The sequence below is a fragment of the Periplaneta americana genome, chromosome 7, assembly GCF_040183065.1.
Source record: "Periplaneta americana isolate PAMFEO1 chromosome 7, P.americana_PAMFEO1_priV1, whole genome shotgun sequence".
NCBI classification, from domain to species: Eukaryota; Metazoa; Arthropoda; class Insecta; order Blattodea; family Blattidae; genus Periplaneta; species Periplaneta americana.
The window spans coordinates 33106806-33129992 of NC_091123.1; the positions used below are offsets into that span (position 1 = coordinate 33106806).

General features: G+C 35.9%; 2 protein-coding genes across 4 annotated transcripts in view; one reads left to right on the plus strand and one right to left on the minus strand.

Moving 5' to 3' along the window:
• LOC138703043 (uncharacterized) overlaps positions 1-23187 on the plus strand; it is an 825197-nt gene that overhangs the window by 145057 nt on the left and 656953 nt on the right. For all 3 annotated transcript variants that reach the window (XM_069830575.1, XM_069830576.1, XM_069830577.1), the window contains exon 3: positions 3626-3669. The gene's annotated coding sequence lies outside the window, so the exon portion shown is untranslated. The remainder of the gene's footprint in view (positions 1-3625; positions 3670-23187) is intronic.
• LOC138703044 (angiopoietin-2) overlaps positions 1-23187 on the minus strand; it is a 412233-nt gene that overhangs the window by 132131 nt on the left and 256915 nt on the right. The window lies entirely within an intron of this gene.

Here is a 23187-nt window from a genome sequence, read left to right on the forward strand (position 1 = left end):
TGGTTCTTCGCTTGATTATGCTGTAAAACTTGTTGAAATCAAAATTTACTTCATTGTCGCAGGTGTTTAAATACCTTCAGTTCTGTTCCTAAGAAATCAGGGCGCACTATCAGCATTATCTTCGCAAGGCCAAGGGACGTGACGTCTTGTTACTGTGCAGGGACCGAAAATCCGCTGTCCAGTTATAACATAACACATGCATTCGCACTTGAAGCGTTGAGATGCTCTAGCTTTGTATTATGTATAATACCAAGTTTTATCAAAGTCGATTCAAACGATTTATTAGATACACACGGAAACTATGATTAAAGTTGAAAGCGGATATCTTCACGGAAGGGCTGGCCTGGGAAAATTTTTATTGTCATTACTAATCAAGTTCCTTGGTGTAGCGGTGTGTGATTTGCCATGAGGAAGAGAAATCACTTTGTCGTGATCTCGAAGCGTTGTTGGTTCTGTATATTATTTCCGGAAGGAACTGTATTTCGTTATTGGAGAGAAAATGCCGAAAATGATTATCATGCTGATTTTGCCTATGTGTCATTAGAAATCTTTTGATGTTTTCTCTTACTGAGTTTGATAGTCTTATTGGCTCTTTGTTCCGATGCTAGAATTATAAGGAATCTGCTGGAGGCTCATTTTGATTTTTTGGTTTTGCACACTTGTAAAAAAAAAAAAAAGACAATTTTGAAATCTAATTTTCAATCTTATGCAAAACAAATCTTGGCGTCGACGATCCTAAGAGAGATAACTATCCAGTAGATGCGTAATAGAATCCAGGAAGCGTAATACTTATTGCTGTTGGCTATTATTATTACTATTATTATTATTATTATTATTATTATTATTATTATTATTGCTATTATTATTATTATTATTATTATTATCATCATCATCATCTGTGAGAGATTAATCTGTAACCTTCTTATATTATCTCTTTATGAAATGTATATATTTAGAGTTGGCTTCGATAGGGAGGTTGAAACCCTTGCCCATGTCCTGGGGGCCTGTCCATACGGTGAATTTCTACGAAATACGCGGCATCATACAGTAAGATCTATAATAGCAACTGCCTTAAGGAACATAGGTTATACAGTATATGAAGAAGTACACGGCATATCCAGTGAGGGCAGTAATCGAAGAATCGACATAATTGCATTTAAACCTCTCTCTCTTGAAGGTTACATCATAGACCCTACTGTGAGATTCGAATCGCACGAACACCGGCCAGAAGAAGTACACGAGGAAAAAAGAAATATATATTATGATCCTTCCATCAGTTTTTATAAGGACAAATACCATCTGGAATCCATCGTCATTACGGGACTAATGATAGGAGCCGTGGGACCATACCCCGGTTCCTAGTCGACTTCTGTAAATCTTTTGGCCTGCATAAAAATATTTTAAGAGATCTAACAATTGCAGCACTCAAAGGCTCAATAGCTATTTTCAGGCATCATACATATGGACCATGACTAATTCGCATCTCCTTGACGTTACTTCGTTTAATATCATGTGTTTCAATATAATTCAAATTGTTATTTTTCACTCTAACAACAATGTATCACTAAGCCTCAAGGTATTTACTCTATTGTACAGTATCATGGTACTCTTTGTCGATGGCAACCTGTAGTGGTTACAGGAAGAAATTAAATAAAAATAAATATAGGCTATTACTGTTACTGTTAACTAATCACTCAACTATGTAGTTACGATTTTAAATATATATGGATTTATTACCGTCAAAATTTCTTATCAAGAATCAACTATTCAAGTCGTTAGATTATGACATAAGGTAATACATAAATAATGAGAGACCAACGTTTTCGCCATAAGTATGACATCTTCAGGTCTCATAGTAACGAAAACACATACTAATGAACACTTATATTTCTGGTTTAAATACAACCATTAAAATATGTCTGGACAAGGTTAAAATGATGGGCAATATAAACATATGTGATTATGAACATATGCGTGACATCAAAATCTAAAACCAAGTACACAGTATTAAAAATGACAAACAATGTGCTGGTGGTTAAAATGTACATTGAGATAAAATAATTTAGCAGTCTTCAATTGCGAGTGGTCATGGATTACAAAGTAGTAGAACATGCTCCCTCGTGTCGCTGTGTAATAAGCGGTGTATGGATTCAAAGTTCTGTAAACATAATGTGGGAAAATGTAACTTAAAAAATTGGAAGTTGAAGAGAGAGTGTTGAACGTGAAGTGGTGAGTAGTGACGGCCATTACTTCTTAGAGTTTCATTTGAGTTTAAATGGTTTTGCATTGCATAAATTAAATAATCATTAAGAAAAAAATAATTAAATCACGCAAAAACTTACATATAAAATAATTTAAAAACAAATAAATAAGCAAGAATAAAACAATGCTCTTACTTTTTGGTACATGTGTCTCAATTTATTTTGTTCGATATACTAGGTATGAAAATATTCCGCATTAATTAAGCGTGTATTCCTTTAAAGTCAGGATAGAAGCGTATGGAGAGAATTATAATTGAAATGTAGAGAGAATGGAAATAGGAAGACTGCTAAAAGCTCTGATTTATTAGGCAACTCTTTGGACATTCGAGGAAGAGGTGGAGAAACCGGAATAGACTTCAGTATTATTATTATTATTATTATTATTATTGTTATTATTATTATTACTATTATGCTTGCTTTATACTCAATATTTAGGCTAGGGTAGTTATGGAATAGCTTAGCTACAAGAAATATGTCAGCAAGCTTAAATCTAATTAAATCAAGATGTAAAAATATAACTAGGCAAAATGATTTTATTAGTATCAATGAAATGCGATCCCTAATATTTTTAATGACTATAAAAAATATGGGGAATGGGTACATATATAGAAATATGAATATGAAAGAAAGATTTGGACTAGCCTGGTTCAGACTGGAGATTTGGAAATTAAGAAGTAATAGAGGCAATATATCTCAAGGCACATGCCTATTATGTGGACAGAGAGAAGATGACATTCACATCGTTCTTGAATGTCAAAATACAAAAGATATACGGATGAAATTTATAAATGAAAAATTCCTACAAATAAATAAAGAAATCGCTATAAAAAACTGATGAATAATAATAACACAAAATTGCAAATTAATTAGGTCTATATCTTTTTTTGACTAAAAAAATTAGAATGGAAAGAATAAATGAAATAGATTTGAATGAAAAAAGAAAATAAATAAATAAATATAATATAAAGAAATAGGAAGGTGAACAAATACTGATTGTAACAACATACTAGAATGAGTTGAGTCTTGCACAAAACTAAAAGCAAGTGTAAGATAAAAAAATTGTTTATTAAATATGTAAATTGTAGAAATTGTATTTAAATAATACTCGTACTATATCTTTGTGTAAAAAATTATTATAAAGTGTGTAATGTAAGGGTTCAATTGATTACTTGTATGTACTTTGTCTGTGATCTATAATATAATAAATATCATATCATATATCATATACTCAATATTTTGTCTAAAGAAGAGAAGTAGGTGTTTAACAAACAGCGAAAAACATGTGGCGTCTGAAGAAATTATTATTGTTATTCAAAATTCCACATTTCATATCGAATTGTGATTGTATTTCTTTTTTGTTTCAGGCTTCGAAAGAAGATACTGGTGAAATGATGTGGAAACTTTGGCTGTGAGTAAAACGTATCTTCTCAAGTATGCGACTGAGAAAGTCACTGTAGTATTGTCTAGTATTTATTTATCAGGCGTGTTGACGTTTGCTTTGTTTCATAAGATATATTCCATATAATAGTAGGCTATATAGTAGTGTGTCATGGAAACTAATGGACAGTTAATCAAGCCATATATTTTATGGATGCGTAATGGGGTACTAGGTTTTCATAGAGAAAGGTACTTGCGCTTGCAAACACCTGCGCTAGGATAATTGCGTGAGAAGCTAATTTTATATTTAAAAGTCTGTTCCGTTTTTCTTATTTTAAAAGGTTTGGAGAAAGTTTCGCGAAATGAAAAGGCGACCGTAAAATTCTATAGGTGTAACACATTATGTTTCTAACATAAACCGGCCAACTTTAAAGATTTAAATACCGGTAATCATATTTTCAGTGCTGCGCCTTATATGAACTAATTCATACACTGGTGATAAATTAAGATGTAGGCGCAATGTATATTGTACATTTTGAGTTTCTAAAATGAAATACCGTAGCATTAAATTAAGTTTCAGTTAACATTATTTATTTATGTATTTATTTTGCTAATAATTGTAAGATAAAATATAATATAAACAGATAAAACTTTAGCTTACCCCTGAAAGAGTAGAACTCGTGCTCAGGGACGGATTCCTGAATTTATATTAAGAAGTATATAATACAATTTGTCTTATGTCTACTATACAGTAAGAATATATTAATTTAAATTTACAATTTTTCATTATTTATAAAATCCATACTTAACTTTTTAAATTTAATACTAGAACTATTAGAATTGACAAGATTAGGATATTTAAATATAAATTTGTTATATATCCTTCGACCTACATTGAGGGGCTGGGTGCAAGAAGGGCATTTTAGAGGATGTGTCCTTTGTGAGTAAAAGCTTTATTGTGTTCTCTGATCTGTTATGCATATGATCACCAAGTTGTAGTTCAATACTGTGATCATAAAGGTCAGCAGTACACAAAATGTAAAGGCGTGCATAGATAACATTATTACGGTTTGAATTTTCAACATCAATTTTCTCAAAACTTGCATTTGAGAAAAGTGCCTTTCTTGCACCAAACCCCTCAATTACTACTATGATTAAATACTGTAGCAGTGTTGCATTTATGTTCAAACAATCTTAAAGAATTGATACCTTTTGTTTCATAACTATGAGAATACAATTCAAAGTTATTTCGATTTTTATGTATGAATTTTATTAATCAATATAATGAATTTCTTTGATTTTAAGAACATTAAAGTCTAAAAACAATTTTTGAGATGGAAAATCAGTGGGTTTATGAAGACATATTTTAATTATTTTCTTCTGTAATAAATAAAGTGGATTAAAATTGGTTGTAAATAAGCTACCCCATCCTATAATTCCATACACAATTACCGATTGAAATAAAGTTAAGTATATTGTGCGTAATAAATTTATTGACAAATAATTCCTCAATGAAACAAAATAATAATACTTCTTTCTTCCCTTCTTCTCTCCCTCTCTCTCTCTCTCTCTCTTAGCATGTTCGAGTTACGCGGAATTTTGGATTAGCGGGGTTGTTCTGTTTGTTTTATAATTAGCTATGCCTTTATTGTGGTCGAACATTCTGACTAATACGACAGTGACGACGACGACGTTGATGATGATGATGATGATGATGATTGTAATGTGTCAGAAGTGAAATGTTGGAAGCTGTGAATGAATAATGACCGTTATATATTGATAGTGTACAAAATTTATTACTGATGATATTTCCCGTGTCAATTATGAAACTAATTCATGTAATGAGATGTATTACCTATAAATTGTACCGCGGAGAACATTTTTACTATCCCTTTGATAAATGCTGTTCCCACTATTTATATGTACATGTAGCTATTAGGATTTGCATGACCCTTTGCAACCCGGATTTCGCCATGTGCAATAAACAAATTTAAGCGGGGTCCTCACGGGGCCGGTCGGAGCTGGTTTCGTGCCGTTCTCCTCGTCCATTTGTAACTGTCACTCACTCGCTGTTTGTTCTCACGGTACGGTACGGATGGGGGGTCAAACCAAATATTTTTCTCATTTATCCTCTCTCTGTATGAAGTCGTTTGTTATGAATTACTTTAGAGAGGCGGCCAACTTCAATCGCTGTGTCACTCAGTCGACTTCAACTTGTACAAGCTGTTCACGGAATTGTCTAGTTATTCACATTATGTTTCTTTTTGACATGGTATATAAACCTTCCGACTTTTGACTATTTTATAAAGGCAATACTACTGGAATAGTAGAAAGTACATAGTCTAGGACAGGGGTTCTCAAACGTTCATATTTCGCGCTCCATTTTTTGCCTTCGATAATTCTACGCCTCCCTCGCCATAATATAAGATAGAAAGATAGATGAGAATAACCCAATACGCGGGAATTTAAACTTGACTGGCAACACTGGTTATCGCTGCCGATGTAGCGCAGTCGCGCCGTATTATGACGTCATTTTCTGTTACCGGTACTGGAATGTTCGTGGCAGATACGAATTTTTCTCCAAAAATAGGTAGATTCCGTTGAGTCTCGAACGTTCTGGATTGAAAATATGCGACTATAAAAGCAGCACGTCTGCGGGTGACTTGTTAGTTGTTGTTTTGTGACTGTGTTGTGAGTTTGTCACCTGAAATTTCAACGCTAGTGTGCGTCTCGAACTTTATGGAGTGAAAAAACCTGGACGGTCTGTGTACTTCAAAGCAGGCATATATTAAACATTAGATCTATGTCTTAGAAATGTTTTATTGCAGTGCTTTCGTTTTGATCATATTTTAAATTCAAAATCTTAATTAAAACATTTTAAAAAATCTTGTCTTGTTCATTTATTTGACTCCCCCGCGCCCCACAGTTTGAGAAACATTGACCTAGGACATTTCATCTCACCACTTCAGTCATTAGTCTGTTTCCTTTTCGCCTTTTTATCATGTATTTAAATGATAGTTACTGCTGGCAAAGGCCGAGAAGAAGGAGGGGGTTTTAGGGGGTTAAATATTCCATTTTAAAAATTACAAGAAATAGAAAAAATAAACATTAGTAAAAGGCCTACGGATAAAGGTAAAATTATGCCCATTAATGGCCATAGAGGCCCGCAGGGTAACGTAAGGATAAGGCTCCCACCTGAACAGACAATCGACAGTAGAGTTGTCAGTTCTACGTGTCTTCCACCTATACTCTGAAAGAAATACCCCTGTACTCATTTCATGACCATTAGTGCGGCCTGAAAGGACATCAATGGAGAAAATTTATGACCTGTCGGGGATCGAACTTGCTTCCTTCCAGCTTACGACGTTTCGACTTAACCGCGACGCTACAGTGCGACCCATTAAGGCTGGTTCACAATAAACCGGTAACGGAAACGAGAACGAGAACGGAAACAATGTTAAAATAAATGTATTTAAATGTGGTCATTCACAATAACTATTGTGAATGCTCATATTTAAATACATTTATTTTAACATTATTTCTGTTCTCGTTCTCGTTGTCGTTTCCGTTCTCGGTTTATTGTGAATCAGCCTTTAATGCAGAGTGTAATTGAATATCTATTACAAACTCTCAGAAGAGGAGATGGTGGTGGTGGTGATAGTATTAGTAATTTATTTAACGACGCCTTCAACTAGAGAAGATATTCAGCGTCAAAAAATTTTTCTTGAATATCTCTGGAAGGAATAGGATTTTTTTACATGCCGAAAATGTACGACACGGGTGTGCAGCTTTACTTCTGCCCCCGAGAAAGTCATACTAAGGATTAGTAGAAAAGTATTTTAAAAAATTCAGAAAGTATGTGGCGCACTCACTGGTGAGCTAAGGAGGCTCAAGCCCCTCAAAATCAAACACCCAATCAGTTTACAGTTGGTATGTTTTATTAATGATATTCATGTAAGATTGTCACTTCATTTAAACCCATCTAATGAGAAATTTTGATTATCCATATTTTTTAAGGTTCGAAAAAGAGCGTAGGCCTATGTGTTTAGACGTGAACTTCACATTTTTTCCCCCCACATAATGCGAAATAAGCAATATAGGCAAAGAACTGAGTGCAACGTAAGCCTATTACGGATGTAATTAGTGTTTCATCCTTCACGAGACACCAGATATCGTGCTAACTACACATCACGGGAAGACTACTATGTGTCTGTCTAATGTGAGAGCCTTATTGAAGAGAAAAGATAAATTCTGCGAGTGACGCAGAACGGTTTAAACTGCAATATATCTGTGTAGCATTTGCTGTGTGATTGATGAACTCGCAGAATCTTACGCCTCTAGCTGTCATGGTTGGCATGTTTAATACATGCTTTAAGCTGCACTAAATTTATCAAACTTTTGTTTATAACATTAAAAAACAATTTTTCTTTATGCTACTCTCCCTCATTGCTTTCCTCTTCTGCTCCTCGTAATTCATCTTTACTTCATTTCTGTCTTTTCTTTTCTTGTATTTGTGTTATTTTTACTTTTATCATTTATATTTGTTTGTGTCATCTGGTAAGATGGCCTTAATTCTATCGGATAATAATAATAATAATAATAATAATAATAATAATAATAATAATAATAATAATAATAATAATAATAATAATCCTATCACCTCTGATTGAGGTTCTGGCTGATGTATAAGATATCTATTATCAGGTAGTACATCTCACTTGACGATATATGTCAGAGAAAAAACAATTGTTTGTATGCATCTGAAGTTTGATTAATGGAATATGTAGCTAGCCAGCGATGTATGCATTGAAGAGGGAAAGGAACTGGCCACCCTACCCCATTATCTCCTGGCCTAGTTGCCTCATGAGTGATGCCTTATTGGTGTTACTTATGAGGTTCAAACCTGTCTTGGGACAGATGACTAAACAACAACAATAATTCTATGTGATAAAGAACGTCTAAGACAGTTATGAGATGAAGTGAAGGAGTCATAGCGGACGATTTCAAGCAGGTGTTGCAGCAGCCTGACATAAATGCTGCTCAGATGCAGGCTTAAAGCTATTTTTGTGCCTTATAGTTTGTGTTCGCAGCAATTCTTTGCATTCAATATTCCATTACAGTAAGCTAATTGTAAAAATAATTTCTAAGAAGGTTTGGACCCGATGATTGTGAGTAAAGCGGTTGACCGCAATGTGATCACTTCGATGATTCTGGTAAGAGTGGGCATCATGAGTGATTGTGAGAACACAGGGAAGGTCATTTCCTTTGTTCTATCAGAATAGCGTCTGGGAAAGGACTCTTGCAATTCAATCAACTGCGCCGGAAAACCGTGTTTATCATGTTTCGTAATCTATAGATTTCAGAATCAGATTAATCTGAAGAGGCGTATAAATGCTTTGTGCTAATTGTCTTTGCATTGAGTAACGTTTTAGCTGCTTGATTTGTATGAGACCAGAGCATCGAATTAGGGTTACGTAAAACTTCAGAGTTCATTGCCTCTCTTTTCTCTTTGCCAATTTGTATACTTCGTTTGCTAATCTTCTGGTTTGTAAATCATTTGACATAACAGTCTTTCCTAGGCAACTGAAGATCCCAGTGAATACAGATACTTTCTGACCACATTACTTAGCTATGGATAAATAGTGTATGATACATGGAAGGATAAGTGGAAACAAAAACTGGATTTGCTTAGTTAAATATGCAAAATAATGAATGCGTGCCTGACATTTGAGTAGTAGTTAAATAGAAATTTAATGGAAAAATTGTACTTCATAGTAAGGTTGAGTTTGTAAATTATAATTGAGGATAACTATCTTCCATAACTTTGTAGATTAATGGAGGTCATGGAAATTGGTTCCAGCCAATCAGAAAGAGACAAGTAAATACCGTAGTTTAATGAAGATTGACATGTCATTTAGTTTTAATGTGCATACTTTATATTACTTGCTATATGTTTCCATTGAATTATGGTAATAACTTCATTTTCACCCTTGTTTTGTACAGTTTTAGTAAATGGTGCTTGGTCCACTATGGTTGTGAACCCTTCAATTCAATGTCTCAACTGTCATTATAAAGGGACTATATCCTTCCCGGGTCTACTCTGCCACCTATGCGAGATATGTAGAACCTTGATTGCAAGGTGAAGAATCGTATGAGTCGTTCGTTTACGATTCAAAAGAATACTTGGAATCATAGACTGGGATGAGTTCTGAACGAACTGTGAAAGAATCGTTACAAACGATTCGTAATATCTGATTGAATCGCTGAAAAAGAATCGTGTTGCCCAGCTCCAGTTTGAAACTCTTATAGACTAATATTATGAATGATCTTCCCATTTTTCGATACTATCGATAGTCGCCAGAACTATCGATAGTATTGGAAACAATTTGACTATCGACAGTTTCGATAGTTGAAGTCGAAACTATCAATAGTACTATTGACTTAGCCCATCACTATTTCTTCTCAGCCAGTGACCCAACCAATTCATTTTTTCTTCCTGAAAGGAAAAACAATTAAAAGTTAAAGCGATCTCGTTTCCATGAAAGGAAATTTGGGGCTATGAAGAAGTATCTGTATGGACTTCAAGTCTGTTGGTCGCTTGTGTCACTCCGTTTTTCACCGTTGTATTTGAAGGAACTTCAGAGAATTTTGAAGGGGAACTTTAACATTTTGCTGATTTTTTTTTTTCCTAATAGCTACTATAATTTATTGCGACTAGGGTAAAGTAGAAGTTTTTTTCTCTTCATATTCGTACTCTGAATTGTATCATATATATTTCAGTTTTACGTTTATTTATATCTTTGTTGTTGTCTAACATGCTACGTTTAAACCTGTTATTTCGCGTTGAAAATCATATTTATTTTATTGGTACCGGTACTGTGTTATTCTCAAGAAGTTTATTCCTATAATCTATATATACCTAAATGTGAAGTCTTACCAATCTTACATAGTTCTTTTCTGTTCTACAGTAATAGCTTTCATTTCATGGAGTGGGTGAATGGTTACTGCTGTCTTAATTGCTACTTCTGGCATTGATCGATGAAACTTCGACTTTGCCACCATCAGGCCGCTTGACTGTGAACAGTCACCATTACAGCCGATTTATCATAGAACAGACACTATTGCTCTAACCCTAACCGCAATCCTGAAAAGAGGTCCCCCTACAAGATGCAACGAGTCCGGCCAACTGAACCCTCATTTGTTTTAATTAGGTGTTACTTCTTCCCGTCCTCTTTTTGCATCTGGTTTTGGGACCGGTAATTGCGTTGAAGCTTCACTATCTACATAATTATTATGATATAGGGATATCACATCTCTGGAAATAATTAAAGGACTGCAAAGGCTACTCCAGAATCACTTAATTCATCTGTAATGAATTCCCTCGTATGTTGGATTGTCCGAGAATGAAAAGACAGATGAAGGCTGGTTCACAATAAACCGGGAACGGAAACGACAACGAAAACAGAAATAATTTTAAATACATTTATTTTAACAATATGTCCGTTCTCGTTCTCGTTGTTTCCATTCCCGGTTTATTGTGAACCAGCCTTAAAATAAGTAAACGTAACTGCAATATGAGTGAAACCATCAGAAATCAGCAGATACGCGAATGGTATGTCAGTCGTGATCTTGGAAGGGCCACGTTACTTCAAGAAGAAAATGTCAAAAGGACTGAGGAGATTAAAAACGGACCACATAAAGACTATGGAAATTGTCAATGATAGGAAAATCTTCCCCAGACGCTGGAACTGCAATTAGAAGGAACTCAGTTCTCAGCATATTTTATACTGCTTGAATCTTACTAAGGAAGATTTCACTGCTCAACCCATTGAAAATCGTAAAAAAGAACTAGAAGTAAATTTCATTGAGCTGAGCTAGAATCTACTGGGATAACAAACAACTAATAGTTTGCCCTATTTTGTAACTGTAATTTTGTCACAGTAGTTCTCAATATTTTCTTGTCTTTTTAAACTTTATTTATTTATTAACTCTAAGGCCATATCGCGACTGTCAATAGTTTACTGTTGGGAATGGTTGCTGTTGTGATACTGTATCTATAATTTCGTGGTAATTGGGGTTCGGTCAGACATTCGTCAATATTTAACTGAAAATTAGCTACAGTGCATCTTCCCCATTATGCCCGCGATGAATGACTTGCCGCGTGCCCGGTGGGAGGCCGTTTCTGCATCTGTGATAGCAAGCGCGCTCGCGCAACTTAACTCATTAAAACTTACAATGAAGCATCATGCACAATATTTTGTTCTCTGATGATCAATATCTGTCATTCTCATGCCGCGTTGTCATGCAGACGAAATCAAGCCTCATTAGAAAAAAAAAATCGATCGGAGATCAAGTTCTGCATTATTTACTTTTTTTAATTACACAAATAAAGCCTGTGATTGTAATCTTGGGGCTGTAATTATTCATGACATGATGGAATTCTATATGGTTTTAGTTTCAATAATTTTGTTGCCACTCCCCTCAGATGTTTTAGGAATCCCTGTCTGCTGTGCTGAACGTCTCAAAGACTTGCTTGGGCTACGCATATTGCTGCGCCAGTTTCATCCAGTTTTTCCTCCGTAAGAACACGGCGCTTTTGTTGTCTTTTTATATCATTTACAGAACATATTTCATTGAATCTATTAAATAACCTCAATATTGTTTTTCTAGAGGATACTGGCCTGTGGAAATTTACGTCTGAATTTTCGCCTCGTTGAAGCACTCGATTTTCTATTCTCTACGAGTATGTACGTGTTGTACATGAATCATTTCACGTCAGACCAGACACATTTTTGACCTCATATTTTTAGAATTGTTTGAAATTTTTTTTACGCTTTCTAAAGGTAAAATTAAGAGACCCATATTTTTTTGTTGGCCTCAGTTCTGATTACTTTGAGATTTATACAGAATCAAAATTATTAAAAAATTGCACACATTGACAAATATTTGTTTGCATTAATTAGTAACGGAGATATCAACGTTTATATATAACAATGCGCGCGCTATTACGTAAGTTTTGAATTTAAATACTTTTCACAAGAATCAAGTTTTATGAAAATAAAAATATACGTAGGCTATATTTTATTTTTGTTCTTTCAATCGAATAAAAAAGTTTGACAGAAATAAAAAACATGAAGGTTAAATTTCCTTTAAATTTTTCCGGTTTGACGTGGAATGACTCATATGTAAATACGTCCCTTTAATGAGTATCTGTTTACCATGGCGAAACGATCTGTTCTTCATTTCAGCTAAACGAATACTGCCAGAGGCCAAGTTACAGATAAAGGGCCATATTCATAGACATTCTTAGCGCGGGCTTCCGGTGGATGATCAGCGAACTAACGTTTTTCGTATTCATAAACCAGTGTTAGCGATATGATATGATATGAATCCTGGACAAGTAATCACTCTATAGCCGGGGCCAGTTTAGCACGCTCGTAGCGCGGGCTAGCGAAATGTCTATGCATAGCACCCAAACTGTTTTATTTATAGACGTCGTAGTGTTGATATGAATGGGAATGGCCTTGCCTAGCTGCGTCAGCATACATGTCGTCTTTGCAGCAGAAGCGCGGCCTCCCATCGTGCATGCAGCCGGTCAATCACGCGGACATGATGACGAAGACGCACTGTACATTCAGTCGAGAAAAAACCATGGCCAGATCGGTCAGCACCGAAGGTGTAAGCCAGGACCTTTCGAATGCAAGTCCATTGCGTTACTACTGGAGCCAGGTCACTCGGTCTTCATGTCAGTTACTCTCAGTAATTGTTACAGTACTGTTGTAAGGACAGTGTAACATTAAAATGTGAAAGAAAACCATTTCTGTAAAAATGACAGATACGTCACGTTTAGAAAATAACATCTTTATGTGAGATCGAGGCTGATGATTACATACTTTATTTTTCAGCTCGTTTCTCGGAAAACTTAGGACTCTAATTGGTACCTCGTTTACGCTCTTACTCAACACTAATGCGTTTTGTCAATAGTGCACATATATTAATTTGATAAAACGCTAACTATTGATGTAAATGTGTGTCAGATGTGAAATATGGAGGAATGAAGCATGTTGGTTATTACTCTCTTTGTAAGACGAAGGAGGGAAAGAGATTTATGCAACCTATAATCTAATATGTATTACTTGACATGTGCAAATTAAACGTAAGAATATGGCTTTGAGGAAGCACGTTTCTGGATCGTGAGGTAAAAATCCTTAACCGCCTGTTTGGAATTGATCTTGTTGATGTAATAAAGATGGCGTGCACGGTGTTGTTTCAAGTCCAGGAGTTTCTATGTAACTCTCTCACAGATTACTTTTATAGCGTTTTAATTTTGTCGTGATGTCTAAACATTACTTGTACAGTTTTCTTTCCCCCGGTTTCATTTCTCTTCTCCGCAATATTTCTGCAAACTCAAAGTAGCCTACGTACTTCCGCTGTCTTCTGCATATTCAACACTTCCATTCATGGTTACCCTTCTATTTCACATTGATGTTAAATGTTCGCCTTGCATGATAGTTAAGTAATAATTGCAGCATCGTTTCTGTATACGATGTTACTTCTGTGTAACTTTCTATTCCACTGTATGTATTTAAAAGTTCAACCTAGGTAAAGAAGCTTCATTAGGAGAGAGGATTAAAACGTATTTTCCTCATTCATGGCCAGAATTGTGTGCGTCTTTTATTCTTTACCTTTTGAAGTTTGCGGAAGGCACATTCTTATTTTAACTTCGCAGTAAATATATATCCCTTTTTATTTTCCATTACAAGAATTACAAAATAGAAAGTATTATGGTCCCGAAAGTTAATGCAGAATCATATTTTTTACAGCTTCATCCCATGCTCGTTGGGTTATGTGTAGGAATTATGACTTTGTAAATCTAAAAGTGGTTATTTGATGTGGAATATTTTTACACATTTTTCCCCACAGCATCGTATTTTTCGATGTTTCCGAATTGGTGGATATATTTTCACGATATTTTCCATTAATTTAGTAAGTTTTCGTCAAACTAGGTTGCTTCAAGTAGCCTCAGTGTAAAGACTCCTTTATTATGATGATGGACAAAAATCTGTGGCCTGGAAGATGAGCTTGTCCAGCACAAGTTATAAGTTCAGGATGGATCGACTGGTATTTGAACCTGGCATATACACAAACCCAGCGCGCTAGCACTGAGCTACCGTGGTGCTGTATATGAAATATAATAAATATTAGTAAAAATTAATGTTTTTTTTATTTTAAATTAAAGCACATGTTTTCGCTCAACTTAAAGAATCTCCCCACTATTTTCTTTCTTATTTATTGTTTTATGTAATAAGCAGACAAATGACAGAGGCAAGTTAGTGCGGTATCGTCTGAGAAACCCTTTTCTAAGACAATTTCGTTCATGTGCGAATGCATCAATGGAGTATAAGAACCCGTAGAATTTTTTACTAAGTCGGAGCCGTCTGTTACTACAATATTGTAGATTTTATAGTATCACATTTTATTTTGTTGCAGATGATTCGCAATCCTCTCTTCCCTGGTGTAAAATAATTTAGGAGGTCATGGCGGTCATGCTGCTATTAGGCTAATAATTTAACACCAGCAAACAAAAAGTATGTCATTCAATGGTTTGAAATCAATATTCAGCATTCTATATTGAAAGAAATTACTGTGATCAAGAGATATGAAAGAATGAAAACGCTTTAATTTATGACTGAAACCGAAATGTGGTGAATTATTCTGTTCCCGCGTTTCAGTTACGGGTAGAATTTTATTTACGTATGAAACCAGATTAGTTACTGCGGATATAATAATAATAGTAATAATAATAATAATAATAATAATAATAATAATAATAATAATAATAATGAAATGGATTTGAGGGAGGTGGGATATGATGATAGAGAGTGGATTAATCTTGCACAGGATAGGGACCGATGGCGGGCTTATGTGAGGGCGGCAATGAACCTGCGGTTTCCTTAAAAGCCATTTGTAAGTAAGTAATAGACGGACTGGACAGCAAGATATGAAACGAGCCAGGAGACAGATGATTTGCGAAGCCGGAGGAACATGTCATATTCTAAGATAATTGTGTTTATTATTATTATTATTATTATTATTATTATTATTATTATTATTATTATTATTGAATGTACAATGAAATCTACTTTAAAAGCGTTTTCTTCCTTTTCTTTTTGAAAAAATAATTGGATTTCGTTATTTCTGAAGTATTACGTATTGTACTGTAAAGAAATCGTCTCTAAGAAGGAATATTTTTTCTCGAGCTAAGGTTTCTTCATTTTGATGATAATATTAGGCCTAACTATTCTCAGTTTGGTGAATATTTCAAAATAACTTTTGTTAAAACGGATTTATATTTTAGAATCTTGTATCAATTTCCTTCCCATCCTGGAATGTTGTTTTATTACTTTTAGACACTAGTTACTGGGTTTATTCAAACAGTCTGATGGATATAAAGAATTTCACGGGTCGCCATATGAGAAAGTTTGATACACTAACTCATTTTTCATAGTTCCTGCTTAACAATGTCGAGTTTGTGAGTTGTTTTCCTTTTTTCTCTAGGCGTGACACTAATTCGTTGTTCACGATACTTGTATGGGAACATGTTATCAGAAAGCTGTGATCCCCGTTACAGTTGTCTCTGTGTTATCATTTTTGTTTTCTAGTGGACTTATTTCTCCGCCACAATCGTTTCTATGTGGAGAAACCTTTTTAAAAACCTTCAGTTTCAATTATGTAGACAGTCTTAACTTTACCTACTTTCTCATCCACCATTCTACAGCGTGGAGTAAAAGCGAGATTTATACATTGCTACGTTCACGTTTAAAGGGAAATCAGATCTAAAGTAGTAAAAATAATTTATCCCTTTGCTGTAAACCGCACGTATTAATATTACGTTGTCACATGTCATACCGTTTACATGAATACTTATAGCCGAAAAGTGAGACTATAGTCAGCGTGTTCTGTATTTGGCTGGGAACAACAACTTATTTTTATTAATTTACTTATAAGGCTATAAGTAAATTCTTCCAGTCACCGTCGTAATTTAGATGGTAAGTATTTGAACTCGTTATCCATGATTGCGATTGGGCATGAGTTTGAATCTCGTTTGGGCTGATAATTTCTTTTTTCCGGATGTTGATATTTATACAGGAAAGACTCGAGGTTCCGGGCCCTGGGGCTTATCAGTATTCGTCTGGGAATGAGACCCGGCTTTCAGGATTGAGGCAGGATGGCCCACCCTTCAGCATCGGATTCACTAATGCCATCCAGGCTACCTTTCGACGTGGACAATCATCGTTTATATAGAACGCACAATGGTCCAATCCAAGTCAAGTGCAAGGATCCATCCCGAGTCCGGTTCTCGAAAAGCGAAGCCAAAAGCAAAGTTTATGGGAATATGTATGATAAGACTTTCTTGTGTTAAATTTGTCTATGGATAAACCCCCAGGTAAATTCCGTAATGGTCGTAGGATTGGCAGAGTAACCACATATAAGTGCTAGTTTCTCCAACTGAGCTTCTCTTAAACTATTGGCGTTGAACATTATATCTTCGTTTTGTTGACATTAAGTTTTAAAACACTATGTGCTGTGCTTTTTTGAAATAAAATATTAGGGAATGAGTAGAAATTAGGTTAAATCGAGGGTTTTGATGAATGAAATTTGTGAAGTTGAGGAAAAGCCCTCACTCTCCAACCGTATCCACCGTATCATTTCAGTCAACGCCGGGAACCCCACCCGAGATTGCAGAATCACATGCCCGTGTGCTAATATTGAATTCACGGGGAGACTAAATCATATTCTTAAAAATATCAGTTACTAATTTTTATATGCTTTCGAGAAATTATTAAGAAAGTTGCAGACCCAGTAGCTATAATTTATGTAAGGAATCAATAAACTTCTGTAAAACATTTTGTTTTTAATACTGTATACAGTGTGATAATTATGTTGACGTGTTCCCACGACAAGAAAATTCCTTCGTGCCAGCCCGAGAAAAATGCTCAATCATGTATGCAGTTGATTGATTGTTTGAAAGTTCTGTGACTGACAAGAAACAGCAGTAGCAATAGTTGTAGTTGTTCCATTGTATTGGTGGTGACAATAGTAATTGTGGCGATTGTAATAAGGACAGTAAACCGTAATAGTTCTAGTAGTAATATTTTACTAGTATTAGTAATTCTGTCACTGATTCTAGTTGCAAGACTATCAGTAGTCTACTGGTACTGTAAGTCTAGCTGTACAGCTATCGGTAGATTTGTTTGAAAGTCTAGCGGTTTAAGGTACAGTTAATTTATTATACAGTATCTCTGCCTCTGTGCAACGTCACAGCTTGCGGTGAGGGGGAAGAGAGATATTAGAAGTTTGCAATGCTTTTTAATGCTCTGACGCTCACGACCAAGTTAAGCCACTTGAAATTTATTGGTTACTCACCTGCAGAGACATAATAAAAGAACTGTAGTTTTGCTGCAAATCTATCGGAGTTCTGGTTGAGGGTCTTGAGGTATTTCTGGTTGCGATTCTAGAGTTATTTCTAATTGTGGTTCTGAAAATATTTCTAATAAATTTTGTGGGTCGAGCACTATTTCTAGTTGCACTTCTGACAGTATTTCTAGTTGGTTTCTTGGCATTATTCCTATTCGGGTTCCTGGCAGTATTTTCTAGTTGCAGTGTTTGCAGTATTTCTATTATTTTGTAAGTCTAGTTGCGGTCCTAGCATTGTTTATAATTGTTGTTCTAGCAGTATTTCTAGTTGCGGTTCTGTATTTCTATTTGCGGTTCTAGCAATGCTATTTCCGGTTCAGTAGTATTGGTGGCGGATCCATGAGCAGATCTGGTTGCTGTTCTTGCAGTATATCTAGTGGCGGTTCTGTATTTCTATTTGCGATTCTAGCAGTGCTATTTCCGGTTCAGTAGTATTGGTGGCGGATCCATGAGCAGATCTGGTTGCTGTTCTTGCAGTATATCTAGTGGCGGTTCTGTATTTCTATTTGCGATTCTAGCAGTGCTATTTCCGGTTCAGTAGTATTGGTGGCGGACCCATGAGCAGATCTGGTTGCTGTTCTTGCAGTATATCTAGTGGCGGTTCTGTATTTCTGTTTGCGATTCTAGCAGTGCTATTTCCGGTTCAGTAGTATTGGTGGCGGATCCATGAGCAGATCTGGTTGCTGTTCTTGCAGTATATCTAGTGGCGGTACTGTATTTCTATTTGCGATTCTAGCAGTGCTATTTCCGGTTCAGTAGTATTGGTGGCGGATCCATGAGCAGATCTGGTTGCTGTTCTTGCAGTATATCTAGTGGCGGTTCTGTATTTCTATTTGCGGTTCTAGCAATGCTATTTCCGGTTCAGTAGTATTGGTGGCGGATCCATGAGCAGATCTGGTTGCTGTTCTTGCAGTATATCTAGTGGCGGTTCTGTATTTCTATTTGCGATTCTAGCAGTGCTATTTCCGGTTCAGTAGTATTGATGGCGGATCCATGAGCAGATCTGGTTGCTGTTCTTGCAGTATATCTAGTGGCGGTTCTGTATTTCTATTTGCGATTCTAGCAGTGCTATTTCCGGTTCAGTAGTATTGGTGGCGGATCCATGAGCAGATCTGGTTGCTGTTCTTGCAGTATATCTAGTGGTGGTACTGTATTTCTATTTGCGATTCTAGCAGTGCTATTTCCGGTTCAGTAGTATTGGTGGCGAATCCATGAGCAGATCTGGTTGCTGTTCTTGCAGTATATCTAGTGGCGGTTCTGTATTTCTATTTGCAATTCTAGCAGTGCTATTTCCGGTTCAGTAGTATTGGTGGCGGATCCAGGAGCAGATCTGGTTACTGTTCTTGTAGTATTTCTAGTTGCGGTTCTGTATTTCTATTTGCGGTTCTAGCAGTGCTATTTCCGGTTCAGTAGTATTGGTAGCGGATCCAGAAGCAGATCTGGTTGCTGTTCTCGCAGTATTCCTAGTGGCGGTTCTAGCAGTACTAGTTACAGGCATAGTATATTTCTAATAGCGGTTCTAGCAGTAGTTGTAGGTGTGGCTATAGCATTGTAATAGTTCTAGCTGTAGCAATAGTTCTACATGCGGTTCTAGTAGTGGATCTAGGTGCGGTTCTAACAGTAGTTACAATTGCTGTTCCAGCAGTACTTCCGGTTGCCGTTCTAGTAGTATTTCCAGTGGCGGTTGTCAGTAGTTCTAGTTGTTCTAGTATAGTAATAGTTCTAGTTGCAGACCTATCAGTAATTCTAGCTGCATGTCCAGTGGTAGATCTAGAAGCAATAGATCTACCTGTCATGATTGTGATGCTGTTAAAAGTTGTGAAAGTTATTTTGTAGTGTAGTATTTATTTTTTTTGTCCCTTCTCCAAAATATAAGACAGACGTTTGTAGATAACCACCTTAGCAAAGGACTTGATTCTTGATATCAGGGTCACTTGTCTCACCTTGGAATGTTTCCATTCTCGATGGACGGCAGTGAACGGAAACGCGGATAATGGAGTTAACGAATAGCTGTGTGATGTTTATCTGGAGGAATGGTAGAAACACGGAACTTTTCAGACTGCAAAGGATATTTCATTTTTTCTCTGCGCCAGAGGAGAAGAACAAAACGTAGTTCTATGTGCATTGTATGCTTGGCTGTCCTTCGATTATCATCTTAAGAGTTCGTTAACAGAAGAAAGAACTTGAAGTTATATGCTGCTACAGCCTTGAATCTGTAAGAAGCAACGCGCATTTCTGTGGAATTAGTTTCGTTTACTTCCTTACAATGCTACAACTGTGTCTAATGACAGGTGAATGGATCCATGAGAATTATAAGCTCCTTCTAAAAAAAAGTGTGAAGCTTTTTCTTTCCAGTCACGTTTCTCATTTATTTTAAAGTGGTTGTCATCAAATGGTACACACTTTTTTCATTATATAGTGTAGGCAGTATTTAAAAATAACTGTTTAGTGAAGCTTTGTCAAATTATCTATAATCACATTCGGTCCTTAAATTTTATTAATATTATTGTATTCTGTTTTCTATATTGATGTATTATTTTATTTCTATTTCTGTTGTTGTAATATTCTGTAGTCTGATGTATTATTCTGTAGTATATGTTCTGTATTATTATATAAATACATCGTTAATATATAGTTTGCATTATCACAACATTTCTACTGCATGAGCCCAAACTTACGCCAGATATTTACGGTATAAAATAAGAGCATATACAGGATCTTCCTCAACAAATGAAAACTTTAACCTTTCGTTATTTGTCCTTAGTAATTAGGGATGAAATATGCTTTATCTAGTTATAAGGATTGCTATTGAGAAAAATATCCTAAAAATCATACAGTTTCGCCTCTAAAGAATGAAATTGCAGAACGCTTTCAACATCTCTCTGACCACTTTCTCAAGTATTTTTCAAATCCTTTTTGGCCTTTTTGATTTCCAATCAATGAGCAATTTCTTTCTAGACGCTTTTGCGGTTCAAACGCTAGCGCGCTGGCTTTTCATCCAGGCGGCTCTGGTTCAATCCCCGGTCAGGTCCTGATGGAATTCGTGGAGCGTAATGCAGATGTTGCAGTGGGCTTTTCTCGATTTACTTCCATATCCCTGTAACATTCTACCAACTTTTTCCAGCTTCCCCTCATTTCATTTATCATCTGCAGTAGTTAAAAATAGGCTGGGGGTAGTGCAAGTTTCCGATGTTGGTATAGGAAAGATTTGAGACTTCGGATGCTGGGACTTATCAGGCTGAGGCTCTCACGGTTGAGGCAGGATGGCCCACCTGTCAGCCTCGAATTCACGAATTCCACTCAGTCCACTTGTAAGACTTCGACGAACATAGCATATTGCTCACAATGTACCAAAGCAAGCTCTAGTGCAAGGCTCCATTCCGTGTCAGGCCTCGGAAAGCAATCCAAGTCGGATAAAAGGGGAGGCTAAACAAAGTAAGAAAGAAGGAAGGAAGAAACATACTGAACAGAAAATAATTATCACGAGTGAAATTCGGGTAGATACTTCCTTCGCTAATAACAGGATTCATTATAGGGGAGAGTTGGGTAGTATCGGACATCGGGTAATATCGGACTGTGAGTTTCTTTCATCTACAACCAGATGATAGTACCTGAATTACATGGTAACGTTTCTGTGATGTCGCATACAGTTACGTAACCACGACATTCAGGTACCACCATTTGTGGTAGATGAAAGAAACGCAGTGTCCGATATTAACCAATGTCCGATACTACCCATCTCTTCCCTAACATAGATTGTATTTTCCTATTTGCAACCTATTGCTTTCTCTGAAAGCGGAGGATATAAATAAAGACCTTGGCCTCCTGCAATACGACGTTCGAGGGTAATCATTTTTATAATAGCTATAAGTTATAAATTGTTATTATTATTATTATTATTATTATTATTATTATTATTATTATTATTATTATTATTACTGAAACATCACAGACTTCAGTTCGCATCATTTCGTTCTGGACTAGGCACTTTGAATGCTCTGCTATACTCATTGTACGTTTTCTTTTTTTTATTAACTTAGCTGTTACATTCCACATCATTTTTACAAGCGTTTCTTTGTGATTCTCACTATTGATTTTCTTCATGTTGTGTGCCGTGTTTCTTGAATCTTGTAATTTCTTCGAATACAGAATTATGAACGTTGATTACAAACCATACGTTTATTTTATTAATTATTTGCGTTTGTTGACTTTAAATTATTAATATCGGCGTTTATGTGTTGAAAGTTCCACGTTCCAAATCTCGCCACTTTTCCTCGAATGCACATAATATAAATGATGGCATTACCCTCTTTGGGATAAAACAGTTGCATAGAGCTGTGAGCTGTAATACGGTACCCGAAATACCATCAGTTTAGAATGGTTCTCAGTGGTCATTAAGCTTACTTCATTTTGGCTAAGAGAAGTTGGCCTTTTACTAGTCCGGGGGTAATATTAAATGAGGAAAATTCTAGTGAAAGAAAGGGAAAACTTTACCAAACGGAATTACCATCACTGCTTCTGGATAAGTAAAAATTAGCCATTGGCTTCATTGGTTTGAATCGGAAACCGTCGAATGCTGTCTTTGCCCGTCACAAATTCCACTTGGATTTGAACTCGATGCCTAGCGTTGAAAGTCGAAGTTGTAACATTAAGTAAGAATTATTATTTTTATATGTATAAAATGAGGAATGTTCTGAAGGTCTGATATGACCGCCGCGTTATGTTTTGTGCATCATAGACATTCTTATGTCACGGTTAGCTAATGACAGGTTACCAATTTAAGAAATGATTACATAAGCTGTAACGAAAGTGCAGGCATTGAGAGGACTACTCCAAATAACTGCAATAAAGACAACGTAACTCCTAACCTAGTTACAGTTTTTTACCATCTTGCTTCTCTGGTTTTAATACCGTAATAATACGACACGGTTGTGGAGTATAGTAGGTTATTTTCTCCGGTCACTAGGCCTGACTTTCTCGGTTGTAATCCCTGTAATCCAACACATTGTGTGTTGTTTTTTGCGCAAATTACCTTTTTCTCTTGTGCGTTGCTGAGTATGTGCTCTCCAAT